An 18,016-nucleotide genomic window follows, 5' to 3' on the forward strand; every position below is an offset into this window, starting at 1 on the left:
TTTTTATTTTATTATTTTACTTTGATTTTGATTTTTTGTAATTCCGCCCTACATACATCTGATCCGACGCCTACGTAAGTCCCGTTCAAATCTCGCGTAAGTAACAGCCAATCACAGGCCCCCTTTTATACAGGCTGTCGGTTGCTTACTTTTCAGTGTAGCGATACTCTACGGGCAATTTTTCTGTACATTATATTTTGCCCACTTGAATAAACCATTAATAGAAAATTGCTAGTATATTTTTATTTACATAAGAAATTCCACAGCATTTTACAATTTTTGTCATTACATTGAATATTTTGTTCACTTCCAACAAATGTGTACACTTCTTGCTGCAGTTTATGCAGCTCTCTTGGTCGTGGTATACGTTGCGGGCCGCAACGTAATATCAAAATAGCTTAAGCGGCCAATAAGAGCTGCTAAACTGCAGCAAGTACACTTCCTGATACATCTTCGTCAGCCAAGGTTCGTTTATTCAGTCATCGCTTCAATTTTACATCACTGAGCATAATTATCTAGAATGGAAGCAAAAAATAAGTAAATCGTAATGATTAGAACACTGTAAACAGCTATAGTAAACAATGCAAATTTTAAATTGTATAATGGTCACCGGCCCACGGCATCGACGCAGAAAATTGGAGCAAACAAATATTTCCTGATCAATTGCGATGTGTTCCAAATAAAAAATATTTTATTCCAGTCCAAATCAGCTCAATTACTTTAATAAAGAGTTATTGTATAATGTACAAAATGTTGATACATTTTGATGAATATTTACAGCTACGGCTTCAATACCGTAGACGGTTTTGAACCGATCGTCAACAAAACATCACCCGTCTCCAGGGCAAGCGACTGGAAAAAGACACCGGTGTTCGGTCGAACCGGTGGAAACAAAATCGTCACTCCCAGAATAACTACGCAAAATAACGATCTAAACTCGAACCATTCGAGCCACAATATAAACATAAAAAAATGACTTTCGTTGCATTTGACAATGATAAACTTACCGAAAAGCCGTGTTCTTCTCGGTCGCTAACGTCGGTATAATCCGCCATTTTATTTGAGTGTGTTTGCCACCTGACTCTGCCCGGTGACGTCATCATGTGCGCTATAGAAGAAGGTCTGTGATTCGTTGACTAAAATCGTTGACAGTGGGTCTCGTTGAAATCTCGTTACATAGGCATCGGCTCAGATGTATGTAGGGCGGAATTACAAAAAATCAAAATCAAAGTAAAATAATAAAATAAAAAGGCATTAATAACAAAAGTAATAAAAAATAAAATTAAAATAAGTTTATAGCCAAAATAATTAAAGCCCGTACACTACATCAGATTTTAATCAGATTGATATCGTCCCAGTTCAAAACCTACCTTGATGTATAGTTCTGTCGCCAGCATTATTGCGAGAAGACTCTTCTTTATGATTACGCCGTTTAATTTTTATGTATATATCATATATTGTACCGACGAAAACCAAAACACAAAATATGACACAGAAACATCTGGAATAAAACAATACGTGAGATATCGTGTTGTCAAATGGAAAACCAGCATGTCTATCGGTTGAATGATTCAGGTGATGTACCGCCAACATTATTGTCAGTAACTGGTCACGTGCAACCGGGGACAGAAAGTGTGTCCGTTCCTTGTAGTGCTTTGGAAGTGTCATTGTAATTATGCCATGATTTCAAATTCAAAAGATTGTGAACAACGGATTTGATAATGATGCAACACTAATGTATCCCCGGACACTAGCATACTTTATGACCTGCCTTTTATTGTGATGTGTCTGGTGTCCAGGGCATTTGAATCCAAATTACGACTATGAAAATTTATATTTCAAGATATGGTTATTTCTAATTCTACAGGTAAATAATTAAGACGGTAGTTGTTCTGGTATGAAACGACACAACTTTGGATCTGTACCTACATTGTTGCTATGGCACCCGCATCCAGATCATAATCGTTGTTACACGAAGACGTAGAACTCATCCGTAGATGGGGAGGAAGAATACTGGTAACTGAAAGTCAAACAGAATTTACTGTAAGCATGCGAAAACAAAACACATTATTTTGTAATTTCGAAATTATTATCTTCAATAATTGTGAAAAATGTATCAAACTTACCTGTTTCCACTATTGTGACAACATCTTCGTTCCCACATGACTTAGGAACACAATATCCTAATTTAAACGACTAAGACAACCTTAATTAGTTGAGACATGGTGTAGTGCATTGAAATTAAATTGTGAATAATAAAATAAGGCAGTTTATGGCCAAAAATTTTACTAATAATTTATTTGAACCATAAACAGTGAATTACTGTAAGTGTATTGACTGACAATTTGAATTTCTCCATTCATATTAACGCTCTAAATTTAAAGGCTTTTATAATTGACTACATTATTAATAATATTGACATAATTGAGAACACGCATGTAACAATTATTTGAAACCAAATTGACTATGCCAAGTTTAGTGTCTACGATTATATAGTTAATATAGAGAGGGTTTATCGTACATTGTTTCTCTCCCTTCTTTGACAGAACATGTGTATTCGTTACACAATTATTGTATTTATATTTGTTACGTGCCATCACTGTTTTCAACAAGAGTTTAGTCCGTTTAATTATACGTATCGTATACTTTGTACTCACTTAATTACCTTCCCACAATTCCGCATCTTTTTCTATATAACCTATATATTATTTTACTTAGTTGAATTATAGTTGTTATTCATATCCTTCGACAACTTTTTCGTTTATTATTCATCAGAGTGATGTAATTGTGTAACACACGCCGTTGGTGACGTCGACATTGTGTTGGTATGTGATCGTTTGTCGATAACATGTTGGTGAAAAGACATAAGGTTTTTTTTATCTTGTGGTTCATATGCATAAATGAAAGACAGTTTTCTTACTCTTATTATTATTGAATCAACAGTAACTAGGCAGTAATTCGCATCAAACGACGACTCAGTTGGGGTATCCTTGACTGCTTCGCACTGACTGAACGTTCCAAGTGATTTGGTGTTTCCCGTAACCATGAAGTCCAAAGGAAACTCTCCATTTGCAGAAAACACTGTGAACAAAATAGAAGATATTATTTTGCTTTTACGTCTGTAAAATAGTGTAGCTGCGGGCAAGTTCGATATGTGAAAAAATCGCTCGGACCATACTTAATCATAACTTTTGGAAATACTGTTTGAATATATTATTATTACTTTAATTCAAATCATAAGCTCCATAGCAGAACAGGATTAAAAAAAAAACAATTGTGAAAATTACTACAGTTGATTTTTCCAGTGTTGGAAAAGTTCTGACTTCCACCGTATGTCACAAATATACAGACTTAAAAGCAGACGATTTGACGTTAGCATACTTAAGATTCTCGGCGCTCAGACCATCAGCCACGTGACATTTGAGTTGGTAGCTTACCGATAATGTTCACAATATCTGCACTATATACATAATTACCGTTATTATCACAGGCAGATATATAATTTTGCTTTATATTGATAATTTTTCACGGAATTCAAAATAGCTACAAAACGATCGGCTTGTAACTTGGCACATATCCACAATTTCTGGTTCTGGTGTTTCATTCTTACTGCAACTACGTAGTGCAAACTTGAATTTTGATCTTGGTGATTGCATCATATAGTAAATGAAACCTTGTCCGGGTGCCAGCATCTCGCCACGCTAGAAAACTTTCACGAGCCGTATCATCGGCGACTTTAATAACATCATTCCAGCCCGGAACTGAAACAAAACTGACCGTGGATAAATGTCACTACAGTTACAACTATCTTCACAATTAATATCTGAGCAGCAAATGGCTTACTCTGGTTTTAAAGTATAGTTCAGTATATTCAGTGTGCTTTGTATATTGTATCATTTTATCGTGTGGTTTTGCTTTAGTCCAATTAATGTGCATGTCACGTGGTTTAGCCTGGTTCGAGAATTGGCAGTTGGTGTGAATCAACTTTTGGGACTCGCACACAATAGACTTTGGCAAATGATCGGATGCAACAGTCATAAATATTATGGTTATCTGTAATAAAGCGATGTACAACAGAAATACAATGGTCTAACCATGAGGTAATGGAATGTGACTCACTAACATACGAAATGCTATCTGTGCTTTCACTAATAACCTCAGAGTCCGAAATTATAAGACCCGTATTTATACAGATCTCATGGACTTCCTTACCGAAAAGCGATTTGAGGTCAGCATTACATACAAACGTTGGGTGTGTCACAAGCTTGAACGATAACGTTAATTTTACCGAGGTAATTATTATATTCTTCTAAGTTGTCGTATAAGTTTCCAGGGAGGTACACACATAGAAGAAACAACACGCTATTATCGTTCCTAATTTCAGCCCCAATCAACATCGGACCATTTTACGTTATAACCATAACCGAGTTCATACACCTCCATATGGTGGCCAAACACAAATTTCAGTCTTTGTGTCAACAACTGATAAAGCGGGAGAATAAAAGTCGTTGTGAATAGAACAGTCATTTACCAGTCAGTGTGAAGAAGAGAGATATCATGATCCTCGCACGGCTTATTGACAGTTGAACTACTCGATTTAAAAGATCCTCAGTTGTAGGTGCCAATTCTGAGGCGATCTGCTATAGAGAGTGAGTTAGTTACGACGGTTATACAGTCTACGCACGATCGCCCACCTCGACCACTATTCGAGGTTCACAGGTTTTTAGTAAAGTCAGTTATTGTAGAAGATAAACTGAATGAGGAGTATGGTTCATATTTAGTAACCAATTTTTCACATTTAACATTGACTACATTCAAGTTTGCCTGAACATAAGCTTCAATCATGTCCGCTGCACTATCAGGACAAAATCTACTGATTAAAATGCTCGCACGCTTATGAATAATAGACATATTCCCAGCAAGAAGTTTGCTGTTGCCATAAACAACATGAAGACGACGGTTGCTGTCCGTATTATGGTCATTTTGATGATCAACAGAGTACAGTGTGATTTCGTTCGGCGTTTGCCCATTTTGTCGATCCGTTAATTAGCGCCTCGGCATAACTACGATGTCTTGACTGGAATCACAGTATTGTTGTCATGAGCTTTACTGGCAGATGGGCTTAGTCTTTTCCACGAAACGAAACGAAACCTTAACCCTAAATTTAGCACTTCGAAACACGAAATGAATAGCGCCATCAGTGTTCAACTATTCCAAAAGGGCTGTCACGTCAAGTCAGCACAAATGAATCGAGCTGCAAAGTAGGCGGAAAAGAGGTGGAAAGTAAATATTCTCGACAAATTTATTTTTGTGACGTGACGATGTTTGGAGTCGTTCAAAATTTGGTTTAATTTCATTTCGTTTTTTTTCACGTTTCGTTTCGTTTCTGGCAGGTGCTATCGAATTTACAATCAAACCATTCTGTTGACTATCTATTCTATCTGATCCGGTATTTTTCAGAATGGTAATGTCACGTTTTGTGTGAACATTATCCTTCAATAGCATGATCAAAATTGATATAATGCGTCCTGATCAGAACAATACGATTTTGCCCGAAATGTACAATGTTTGTTCAGTATCTCATATCGGACGTTAGTCGATGTAGAAAAACATATAGCAACATTAACATAGCATACTTTGCTGAGAATGTTAACCCAGCAACTGTGAAACGTGACATTACCGGTAGCAAATTGAATGTTCACCAACTAAAAAGTATCATTTACAGAATCGATCTGCATTTGTGTCTTATTTTTTTCTATTATTGACAGCTTATTATATTACAATTTTTGTAATTATTTATAACTTTTGGTTTCGACACATGCAATTTCTATTCCTTATTAGTACTTGTTTATTCGGTTTGATCATTGTAGAATATAATTACAATGATTAATGCTAATTAATAATTTATAATATTGTCATACCCGTAAGTTGGATTTCTTAATAAACAACAACGCCTATTCAGTATTTCATAAGGGGGAATCAAGGTCCACAGTGGGCACATATAATTATTCGTACACAGCACAATAATTGGCACCTCGCTAACTGGAGTATAAACTAACAATAATATGATAATAAGCACTACAATTACATGAATTAGCAGTAATACGCACAATAATAATTATTTCCGGTTAGATGAATTAACAGCAATATTTACCATAATAATTACTAAAGTTGTAGGACTCAATAGCGAAATACACAATGTCCAACTTGAAATATACACGTAGCGGAAACACAACAATAACTATAGGTGTATGAAAAGTTCTGTTTGATAAATACACCTACAAGTTAACAGGTTCAACAACTCAATACAATTCTGCATGAACCTTAGTACAACGTACAGCCTGATAAAACTATACATGCCATGATTGCCAGCGAACATTGATCATCTTATCGTATGATCAACTACGTAGTATTGCATGATGCATATGACACATCTACTTCAGAATATACATCATAAATGTGCTGTGTATGGAAACACGCCAGCATTGTTCTAGGTAAACTCCGGTCGACCTTTTCAAGTGTGATTCTGTTGCTAAGCAGTTAATCTCAGACCATCTTGTTGTATTTAATAATAACACGTTTAATAGCTGCATTTGTAGAGCGGTCCCAGGGAGATATTTACCTTGATTTTGGGTAGGAATGCTCTGCAGCCAATTGACTCAAAGACATCTAAGAAATTGACAAAATTGTGGCCGGAAATCTTAAAATTTGGGGTCAAAATTCAAACCGTCCGGGATCAAAACAGCTGCGTAAAGCCATATACTATGGATGTACCCCTTCCCATGAAGTACAGTACGAATGATATTAAATAGAACCCCAACTTTCAAGCATTCAGAGTGAAACATGATTGTTAGTATCCGACGTTATGAGTATGTCATGTGACATATCAAATTAATATGCTATGACGAAATGTTAGTCACGTGACAATGGACGTCGATTGTGCTCACTATGTCGGTAGAATATTGATGCTTGAGTACAGCTAGTACATTGACAATGCATTAATATTAAACCAACAACACACTAACAACAAAGAATTCTGTTATTTCGTACATTGTGGGTTGTTGGGGTTATTTTGTACATAACAGCGTCGTTAAATGAATATATGTTGCCTTAACCTTGAACAATAAGGCAACTATTAAGTTCTAGGGCAAACACAAATGGGGATTCTTTGACGTACAAAAACAGTTAGGTGACAATAAAAGCGATGGATAAAAATACATACTCTGTAAAGCGTATGGTTCAGATTCTTCAAGATCGCAGTAATATTCTTCCAGATCACGACGACATTGCTCAGATATATTCATCCGTGCTGTGGTGTGGACCAAGTTACTCGATCCATTGTTCCGCACACATGGGAGGCGGGACACTGATTTCCAAACGTCTTCCACTAATAACAAGTGTTTAAAGTCATTGGAATCTACAGTCCCAACAATATCTGGAAAGAGCGATTCAGAAACAGATAGTTTGGCGGCAAATGGTGCAAAACCTTTGCTGAGCGCGTGCGCTGATACATGGGAACAGTGGCTTGGAAGCAACAGCACCAATATCACCAGTGTGTACAGCAGTGCCATGTTTTCTGAGACGAGGCTGAACTTAACATCAACTGAACAGCTTGCTCAGATAATCAAAAAATCCTTGTCTATTCAGCGATTCATTATCTCTACGTCATTGGTCATATTTCACAAAAGGTGTGTGCACATCATGAATATTTATCAAAGATGAGTCACTAATCCGCCATATTTGAATTATATATTCATTACTTTGCTGTGTATCCATACAGACGCCTCCATTATGACACAAGTATTGACAAATAACACGTCATGAATCAAGGTATGCGCTACAAACAATTACAAAATTCAAGATATCGACCACATTTCAAAACAACATCAGATTAAATAGATTGTCTATTGCTAACCACGTAAAAGTACCAACACAGTTCATGTAGTCTGTTCCCAAAATGTATCTTAATTATCGTGTTATTTAAGCCACTCATACTGTTGACCATTGTTTTTTTAAGTGTTGGTGCGCGATGAACAATTACGTCATGACTAGTGCATTCAGACAATGTTCATTTCTAAGTCATAAATAGCTTACACGCATCAATGCCAATTAAACAGAGGCATTCAATATATGCAGATTATTTAGTTTGAAATATTTGCACATTAAGTTGCAATTTTGTACCAAACTGGGATGACATTTTTTAAAATGTTTTTCATTCTTAATAAAAGCAATAATTTAATTCTTAATGAAACTCAGGGGAATAAGATTGTAATAAGTCGGATTTCCTGTTTGCAATTACTACATTTCCTTTGATTGCATAGTCCAAAACCTTCCGATAATATAATGTGATGGAATGAAAATTATTTTTTGGCCTATGAAAAAGTAACATTTGAGCTCTGTGTGATAGAGAACTTGGGGGTAAAGGTCACATCGTAGTCAGCGTAGATCAAAGTACTGTTTTAAACAAAGTACAGAGTTAGTTGTGTCGTCAAAGGACGCGCTGTCGTAGGACAGACCTATGTCATATAATGCTTTACTAGTCAATTTTGGCTAAAATAGCGCTTTGCCGCTGGTGTTTATTCGTGAAACTACGCATTTCATTCAAGGCATTATCAGTATAAACTGATTGCTGAGTATGCAATTGTTAGGGCTAGTATAGTTTAGTAAAGAAATAGCAGAAATGAATGAGAGGACGCTGACCTGCAGCGTCAATGGCATGAGTCATCTATTTTCAGACATGACGTAGTGTTAAATAAAGAGAATGTTGTTTGTATAATAACTGTCTCTTTTTATGACATTTATTACCCTACTTTAGTTTATCATTAACTAATACTTTCGGCTATGTGACCCATTGTTCTGACCGTTGGTTTACTGAATCCACACATGTCTTTGTTTTAAGCCACATTCGTATTCATACGCAGAGTGTATTTCCCATAGTTTTATTCATATGCTAAACCATATAATTTGAAATTCAGTAACTACTATAAATATATATAAAATTGCTTATTGAAAATACTAAAATCTATAAATTTATAGCTACTATTATTTTACAAATTGCGCACGAGTTACGTGTGCTGGCACCTATCACGCAACCCAATCTTATCTAATAAATAAGCTCAAATACATTCCACATATTAATTGCTACAATGGGTATGGCATCAAATACCGAATACAAAATTGTTCGAAACTATTTGGAACATTAATGCGTTTTAGGTTGAAACACCACATTTGAAGTATTTCAAATTTGAACAGTTTTGAGGTAAAGTGTAAATGTGTTCTATACAGCACTTTATGGAAGATTCATGTTTGGTTACTGACGTGACTGTGTACCTAAAGGCCTTATTGATTCTCTGTTATTTATTTTGTGATTTGGATTCGTAAATTTATTTATTGGATAAAGTCCTTCTGACAATTTGTCATGTAATCTAATATGTAAGCCTAATATTAATACTTTTGTACAACATAACGAATCCTTAACTGGTGAAATTACAAAATGAACTAAATTGAACATAACAAGCCAATATTTGTTAAGGTCATTTGTTAAAGTCTATTTAAGGTCACCAGAACTAGTATAAATTACATGCATATTAGGAACATATAGACATAAAAGAATAGATTGAAACCATGATCACGACCATGTCTCTACCCTTTTTCACACAAACGCGGGCCTCACTTAACCACAGTAACCAACTGCAAAATGACGGTTCCAAATTACGCGTTATATATGCGCACTTAGTGTTTAGATGCACGTGACTAGATGAATCTGTAAAAAAGTGAGATTGCTTGAATTTGAATTGGGTAGTTAATATGCACATATTTTCACTAAAAACTCATCCAGTATGTACATAGTCCTAGATCATCTATATACTAGGAATACGTTTCATTGAAATCAAATTAGTGGCTTTTAGACATCTGTGGAACAGACGGATACTACCAAACACAGACCAACTGCAAAGACTCGCACACGGGAGTCAATAAACATTGATAGAGCTGGTCTTATCGACCGATTACTAACGGGTTGTGTGGGGGCATTTAATATGACATAAAATATATTCACTTTTCTTCAGCTACTCTGTTGCCATGAGTGGGAATCATGCAGGGGAACACACATAGAACGATTATTATAATAAATCACGAAGACAGTCTCCGGGAGTAGTATCAGGGGGAAAATCTTTCTCTGGATTCTCCACACGTGTCAAGGGGAAATCTCGTCTCGTCTCTCTATCTCGTCCCCTTGAGGTACGGGATCGGGAAAGTCACTTTAACTTTACAGTCAAATAAGACACACACAACGAAATACGTTTCAACTCTCGTCTTAGTCGATCTTTTGGAGCACTCTATAAGACACAGCGCCCTGGGGAAAAGTCCCCAAGAATCTCATAAGGCTGAACCAAGACTCGCCCAAGACTGGACTGCCTCAAGGCTCGCCCCTGGACTGGACTCTCGACTCTCAGACTGCGTCTATCGTAGAGTATTCGCCAAGACCAACTCAAACTCTCTTTATTCATTTTCAAAACTCTAACCAATTACAAAACAGTAAAAGACTATAGGGCGTAACCTTCAATCATAAAGCCAATCACACTAAGTACTGAATACGTCATATCTTTTGATTAATCGTTCACTACATTAATAACTATGGAATACCAACTGTCAGAATGAGTAGTCTAAAAAGCGGTGGTTATCTGGTAATTAGTTCCAAATCACTGAGCCAAGTTCCGTCCAAAACTTCAAATAGACCTAAACGATGACAGACATAACACAGCAATTCAGCTAATAATCAGTTAATTAAGTCGGTTAACAGATACGCAAAAACAAATTCATGACAGTAGCCTTCCTACTATTTTGTCACACTGAGGATTTTCATAATCTATACCACTTCTGGGAGTGTCATCTAATTAATACTGTTATGTTATAGCCTTGGTACAATATGAGTCTCCCATTAGAAATCAACAGCAACCATTTCCACTTATAAGTCACTGTAGTCAAGAATCAGTTTTCAGTGTGTTAAATGATTGAGTTAGACTGCCATTCATTCAGTACAAACTATATTTGACCTCCATATGTGTAGTACACATTGTAAATGTAAATATAAATACAATACTCAGCCGTAGATCATTAAAACAAAAGTCTAAGAACACAAAACAAAGGACTGTTTGATAAAAAAACAATTCACCAGAACAAAACAACTGACAAGTACAGTACATTTTATTGTCAAATAAGTAAAGGAATAGCATAAGGATTCCATAATATACATTGAGTAATGTCGAGTGAGTGCACATATCTGCCCCACACGTGGCACAAACAATATATTTCTGATTCACAATCGAGTGTTTTTGTATAGAATCTGATGTCACCAACCAAGTTGTATTGATAACATCTGCGATCATATTTGTAATGGTGTTATTGTATTTAACCACAAGCTCACCATGTTCAAAAAGCCGATCGCTCCTTTAAAACTCTTGGTTTAAAATTTCCTAAAACACTTTTCTGTTTAGAAAGTCTGCATAAGTGTATATATGTATGTATATGAGCGGATTTAGAGGGGGCCGGCCCCTATTTCTAACAACCAACAGTGCTTCGTGCCATCGGCGCTCGCGAACTTGGCCTTCGGCCAACTTATCGCCCCCCCCCCCCTATTCCAGAATCCTAGATCCACGTAACATTTGTTACTGAAACTTCGTCAGTATGATGAACATACTAAATAGCTCTATAACACAATCAACAGAGACCATGTATGTGAATTAGCACGTGATACTGTTGTGTTGTGATTCCAAAATGGCGGCCAGCATCTACACACAAATTTCTTTTTAGTTTACATGTTTAGTATGAATGAGGCGCACGGTATAAGTTCCCGTTCTGATAACATAAACTAAAACTAACAAGTCATTGAAAATGACACGGTTCCTGTTCAAATGTTCAAATTAATCCTCATGTACCAAACTTGGTCTTGACAATATTCAAGAAATATATTTACGTGGTGAAATACCAAAACAGTGTACATACTGAGTATGACAAATAAGAAAAAACAAAAGAAAATGGCTTACAACATTTTTCAATGCAGTGTCCAATGTCTGAAATGCAGAGACAAGGTCGAAGTCAAAGTCAGAAAGGCACCCAGATTGATTTGGTCCGAATGAAATGCAGCTATTTAAATCAGCAAGCAACCTGTAAATACATACTGGAATGACTTAAGATAAGTATTAAATACAATATGTCCCATATCTAGTATGTTATCAATAGCCACACTGTTAGCAGTACTGACATTAGCAGTATCCATAATCATTGAATATACCAAGGTTATAAGACTCCACAGGTGATACCTGAATATTTTAGTGAACTTTAATGAGCATAACCTGCAATCACTAATTTATCTTGACCCGATATTTCACAGTTTGAAGTAGGACGGACCAGCACTGCCATCTATATCATCACTTAGCAACATAATCATTCTCTTACTGTACAAATAAAGTTGCATAAATTCTCACAGACAAAAAGTTGTTTTTAGTACCAACTTCATTTGGTGTACAATGAAAAATTCGAAGTTAAATACATTTTTATAATAAAATAAACGTGTCATAAATGAAGATTTTTAATTGAAGTCAGCAAATCTTCTGTAATAGATTTGTGTATATTGCAGAACTATGTGGTATTGTTGCATGATATAAGCCATCAAAATTGTCAAATCCAGATCCTGTGAAAATAATACAATTTTTTTACAAACAATATACAGTTCACATAAATCCACCGAAACCTTGCAACAATAATTCAGTTCTCTCAAATGCACATTTAAGGTAGAGATGCAGTTTACCTGACAGGTATTTTAATTAATTTATTAGGAAACCAAGATGACTTCTCTTGCCCAAAAAACTATATTTTCGGAAAGCTTATTGTATGAGTTTTATAATTTTGATAGTATTTTTTATTTATGTAGTTTTAAATATGCACAAAAATGTGCTTTTTTGGTCAAAAGTGATTTGAAAAAAAATTGCTTCTAAACCATGCTTCTGTTTCCTGTCAAAATTGGTTTATGGGTACATCTGTTTACTCTGAAGAAAGTGCCGTCTTGAAAACTGTCTACCAGTTGTCAATTTTGCAGGGCAGCAGCTCAAATTTCACTACTTCAAGTTTATGCATAAATTAACACCCAGGCTTGTTGTCTGTACGATTGTTGTAACACTGTTCAACCAAAAACAATGCCCCGGCGGCGTTTGAAGATAAACAAAAGGTCAAAGCGTCTAGGAGCTATATTTTTAAAGTTCTGGGATGTGCACTAAACAGAAGCTGAAATAATTGCTAATGTGCATAACAATGCACTCAGTAAGAAGTTTGCTAATGCTCACAATTAAAATGGCTGTAACAGTTCCAAATTTAAATGTATTATCGTTTTGTTAAAAGTTAAATATAGTGTATAATATGGAGATCCCGTAATTTTTTTCACCATGTTTCTTTTTTAATATTTATGTGCAGCCTTGCTAAATCTTGCTAAGCATTCAAAAGAGATAATGTTTGCACCTGTTATCTATATTTTAAAATTGTTTTTGAGTATGTTCCACTATTCACAATTCTACAAAATTTTAACAGTCTATAGCCAAGACTGTTTGGATAATAAAAAGCAAAAAAAAAAAATCACTTCCAAGTGCCCACGAACATGCATCTCCACCTTAAACAAATAGATTCAAACAAGTGACCTTGAACGTAGATGGCGCTGTGACAAGGTGTCCTACTATATATTGAAAGATGGCGGCCCGCCGTGTTTGGTCGCAAATTATAAAAGATCGTCACGATATTAACGTAGCTAGTTCACGTCATTTAAAAAATGCAGCTAGATAAACACAGAGTTGCACAAAATTATTATTTATGTAAATGATAACTGGTAAAATAGATACAAACGAGAGCGCCAGTGATCAAATACAATTGCACTAATAGACGGTGCAGACCACTGACCAACTGGTTACGGGCATCAAACAAATTACCTTCGTAGATTTGCAACGGTACAATTCCAGAAATTTCATATATCGTTGCTTACAAATATATCATCTTATATTTTAGTCCTGCATACTCTTATAATTTTGAAAAATACTTAGATGTGCTAAATTTGAAACAAAGAATTTCAATGACAAAATTTCGAACTAGTAATCACAATTTAGCAATAGAAAAAGGGAGACATATGCAACCAAAAATACCTACTGAAAATAGAATTTGCAAACAATGTTCACAGAATGAAATAGAAGATGAACTGCACTTTGTTATGAAATGTCCACAATATAAAGTAATATGCCAACAAATCATACAAGACATTATATTTCCACAAGAAACCCAGGATGATCTCCAGAAATTTAATTTCTTGATGACTTCAAAAGATGATATAATAATAAAAAAGATTGGCAACTATATTCATAATGCATTTCAATCAAGAAATAAAAATGCCATTTGATATGTAACACTTGCTTCATCTTTTTTTTTTTTAACAACTAACTTTCTTTTTGTAGTAGTAGTTATCACAACTAATCTTTATTGCTATTAACTGATAGAAACATTGTATTTCTAAGGATGCAATAATGTTATTATTATTATTATTATTATTATTACACGGACTGTATCGGGGGGGGGGTAGTATCATAACACGGACCGACGATCGACCGACTCTGCAGTCATTTTGGAGTGGATAGCAAAAATTAACTTTTAGCGTCTTCACAATAAAAAGACTGGGATCAATCGACATAAACTTCTATTTTACCGTTTAAATGACTATTCCATGTTGTCTCGTAGCTATTTTTCGTTTACAAATGACATTCTACACTACTGATGACGTACATATCTGGCCAATCTCTCAAAATGACGGACGTACCTCCTCAGACAGGGCATTTTGAATGAAGTTATTCAGTTTTCTCTCATAATGGCACTCAAAATCGTATTCACGTGATACTGTTGGATCAATGATTTTTTTTATTGTAATAACTAGTAGCTTCGCTTTGTCGCAGTAACTGGTCTTTTAATCATTGTTGAGAATTAAAGTTTTATGTTTCTTTAACAACTTGCGCTAATCTGGGAATACTATCCTTAGAAGCTGTCACAAGGTTCCAAAATACATATGTAATTTCAGATCATAGTAATGTAATTATTATAAAATTAATTCCATGAAGCATGCAAATTTGCAATGATAAATATAACCTGGGCAGAATAATCCCAGCAACGAATTGTGTTGAGTACGTGGGACGTCGATTCCCCACTCAAGGTGAAATGCACGTACGTCTGCTAATTTTAAGTGGAGTAATAAGGACGCCACCAATGTCAACGAACCAACTAATTGCTTACTGAAAAGGATCTACATGCTAATTGTCTGTTATGCTAATTCATGCATGGTATTTAATGAATGGAAAATCTATTGTCAACGTCTTTCCTGCCACGCAGTTGCTGAGTGTGCACATCATTCGTGCGTCGAAAGGCCCGGCTCTTTTATCCTTTAAGAAATCGCCATGGATGCAGTCTTCTAGTGGATGTCACCAATGGTTCTGCGAGCTGAGTACATTTCCTAGGAACTGACGCATTACTCTAAACCACATTGCCAAGAAGCCTTTGGTTCGTCGAGTGTAACCAGTTCAATGCTCCGTTGCCAGCTGGGATAGGGCGTGTCCATCTCCACTTCGACAGCGTGCACAGCAGGTCTACGCTTCCACATGAACTGTACTGTCGACATGGTATGCATAATGATTATTTCAGAATTATTTTAGAGTCGTAATGTGTTATTTTGTTCAATGCTTTGTTGGGTTTCATACTTTTGCCAACTGTGGTATGAACGGTTCACTTAGTTAAAACACCAAATAGTTTTGTTAAATTTTACATATTTTTCTTACTTTTAGCTCCACATACTCAAGTCACTTGTCACTCGTGACTGGAGCTTGGAGCCGTGTGTATATATCAGTTGTTCCGTATATGCCCGCTTTGTATTATTCCCCCTTTATTTATAGTTGTGTTCTTAAATATTGAGTTGAAAGTTTATATATCTTCGTGTTGTCATTGCAAGCGTGTGTGTCGAATTTGTGTACATTTCCAAACCTGGTCACCCCAATAATGGGTAAAGAACCCACAACACAAGGCAAGGTCTTATGGTCCTCATTTGGCTACCATTATTAATTAACTGAAAACAAGCCTTGTGACAGAAGCTATTTGCCCTTATGATTTTGCAGTTGCTCTGATAATGCCCATAGTTTCAAAAACCAAGAAATATTCCAATATAGATAAATGATAGTACGTAACAAATATATAACTCAGTCTCAACAATGAAATAAAAAAATGTATATATACATATTTACATTATTACTAATGCATTGCAATACAACTAATTGCGCACTGGTAAGAGATCACCGACGCCGACGTTGTTACACTGTATCAACGTAATCCTAATGCAACTTTGAACTTTGAATGAACTGTAAATGCTGCCTTCATTGTAGAAAATACTATCGCAAAATAGTTGGAAATAATAAATGTAACAGCAGAGTAATCCTAGTAATAAACTAAGTGACTTCTAAAGACTGAGTGTTTTTTTCGAACTTCGTATACAGGGCCCATTTATTTATAAACTGACGTTAGCTTCAAGTTCTTGTCCTACCATTGAAACAGCCAAAAACATGTTGCTTGTTTTCTGAGTGGAGCGGATAGCCAACCCAACCTACCGGCTTGTATTGACTATGTCCCGGATTGTTTACTAGTACTTACTTACTTGTTAGTGTCTGACTGTTATATACAGCCCAAAACACGTCATAGTAAAAAAAAAGTCAGGAAATGTCAGTTGCCTGTGGCTTGAGAGCCGTTGAACCAAAACAATCTGTCACCCTTCGCTGCCCACAGCATCCATATGATTTCATATTGCATATTGCAGCTATCCTGATCAGCAATCAAATCATCAATCTTCATGATTTATGCAACTGGTATTTCCATTTATTTGCTTTTAATGGTCTGAACTTTAAAATTGTCAAGTTCGAGAGTGTGGTTTTACGTACAGTGATGCAAACATTCAACAATGTGTTGAACAGGAAGTCCATCTTTGGCTAGTGGCATTGTTGAAATTTAGAGTACAGGAATTGTTTCAGTAAGGAATTGTTATGCATATCAAAATCCTTTATTGGAACAGAACATGCTATATATTCACCAAAAACAATGTTGCCATGTTTCTAGGCGTACAACGAATTGGAAACAAAAGAAATCGTTTGATCCAAACCACAGTTCAGTTTTAGTCTTGCCAGTTCCAGCTTGTCCCGTTAATAAACTGTATCCATGTATTGCCATGTGTAAACTGAACTGTTGCAGTTTATCCATTGTTATTTTTGACATTGTGATTGGCACTCAAAGCTCTACTCCACTGATGAAAAGTTATTTTGAAAATTGTTGAATGCTAATAGCAAACCGTTTAGTTCACAAATGACTAACTTCAAAATGGAACAAAGTTCAAAATACGAAATTTGGAAAAAAATAGAATGAATATGTGTTGCAGGTGTCAATCAGGCGTCAAAACATGAAAGCAGCTCAGTCAAAAACGGGTTCCTTCAATAATCCTGGACCAAAAAAATGTTACAGTGCTGTTACAGGATGTTAGTTCACTGGAGTCTGCCTAGCATCTGATCACTTGCTCAATTAAAACAGATGGTATCAATTACAACTTCCTGTCATTGCATATAATGACTTTGAATATGTACACTTAAGCTTAATAAGTACTACCAAGGTCATATCTGTACTTAAGACTTAAATAACTAATTGTATGTGGTGTCCAATATGGCAACCAAGGGAAAAACATTGTTATGCAAATTAGCTTTAGTTGAAAATTTGAGTTTTCTCGGTGATATCTACATGAATTTGAACCAAAATTTTATCGGCAAGACTCAGAATACGATTGTGACAGCCACTGAAACGCAATTAAAGGCAAATCAAGCACGACTTTTTCAAGTCGTGGTGTAAAATGGAGGCGCATACCATTTTGACTCTTGATGGGAATGAGAATCAGGTGATTTTGGGGTGTCAC

General features: G+C 35.7%; 1 long non-coding RNA gene across 1 annotated transcript; it reads right to left on the reverse strand.

Moving 5' to 3' along the window:
- Positions 1 to 1,158, reverse strand: LOC146734343 (uncharacterized). The gene is made up of 2 exons (XR_014931735.1): positions 1,008 to 1,158; positions 1 to 515 (listed from the first exon to the last, which is right to left on the reverse strand). It is a non-coding gene; the product is annotated as an uncharacterized LOC146734343 (long non-coding RNA).
- Between the last annotated feature and the right edge of the window lie 16,858 nt (positions 1,159 to 18,016).

Source organism: Saccoglossus kowalevskii, chromosome 15 (assembly GCF_978046115.1).
Source record: "Saccoglossus kowalevskii chromosome 15, keSacKowa6.1, whole genome shotgun sequence".
NCBI classification, from domain to species: domain Eukaryota; kingdom Metazoa; phylum Hemichordata; class Enteropneusta; family Harrimaniidae; genus Saccoglossus; species Saccoglossus kowalevskii.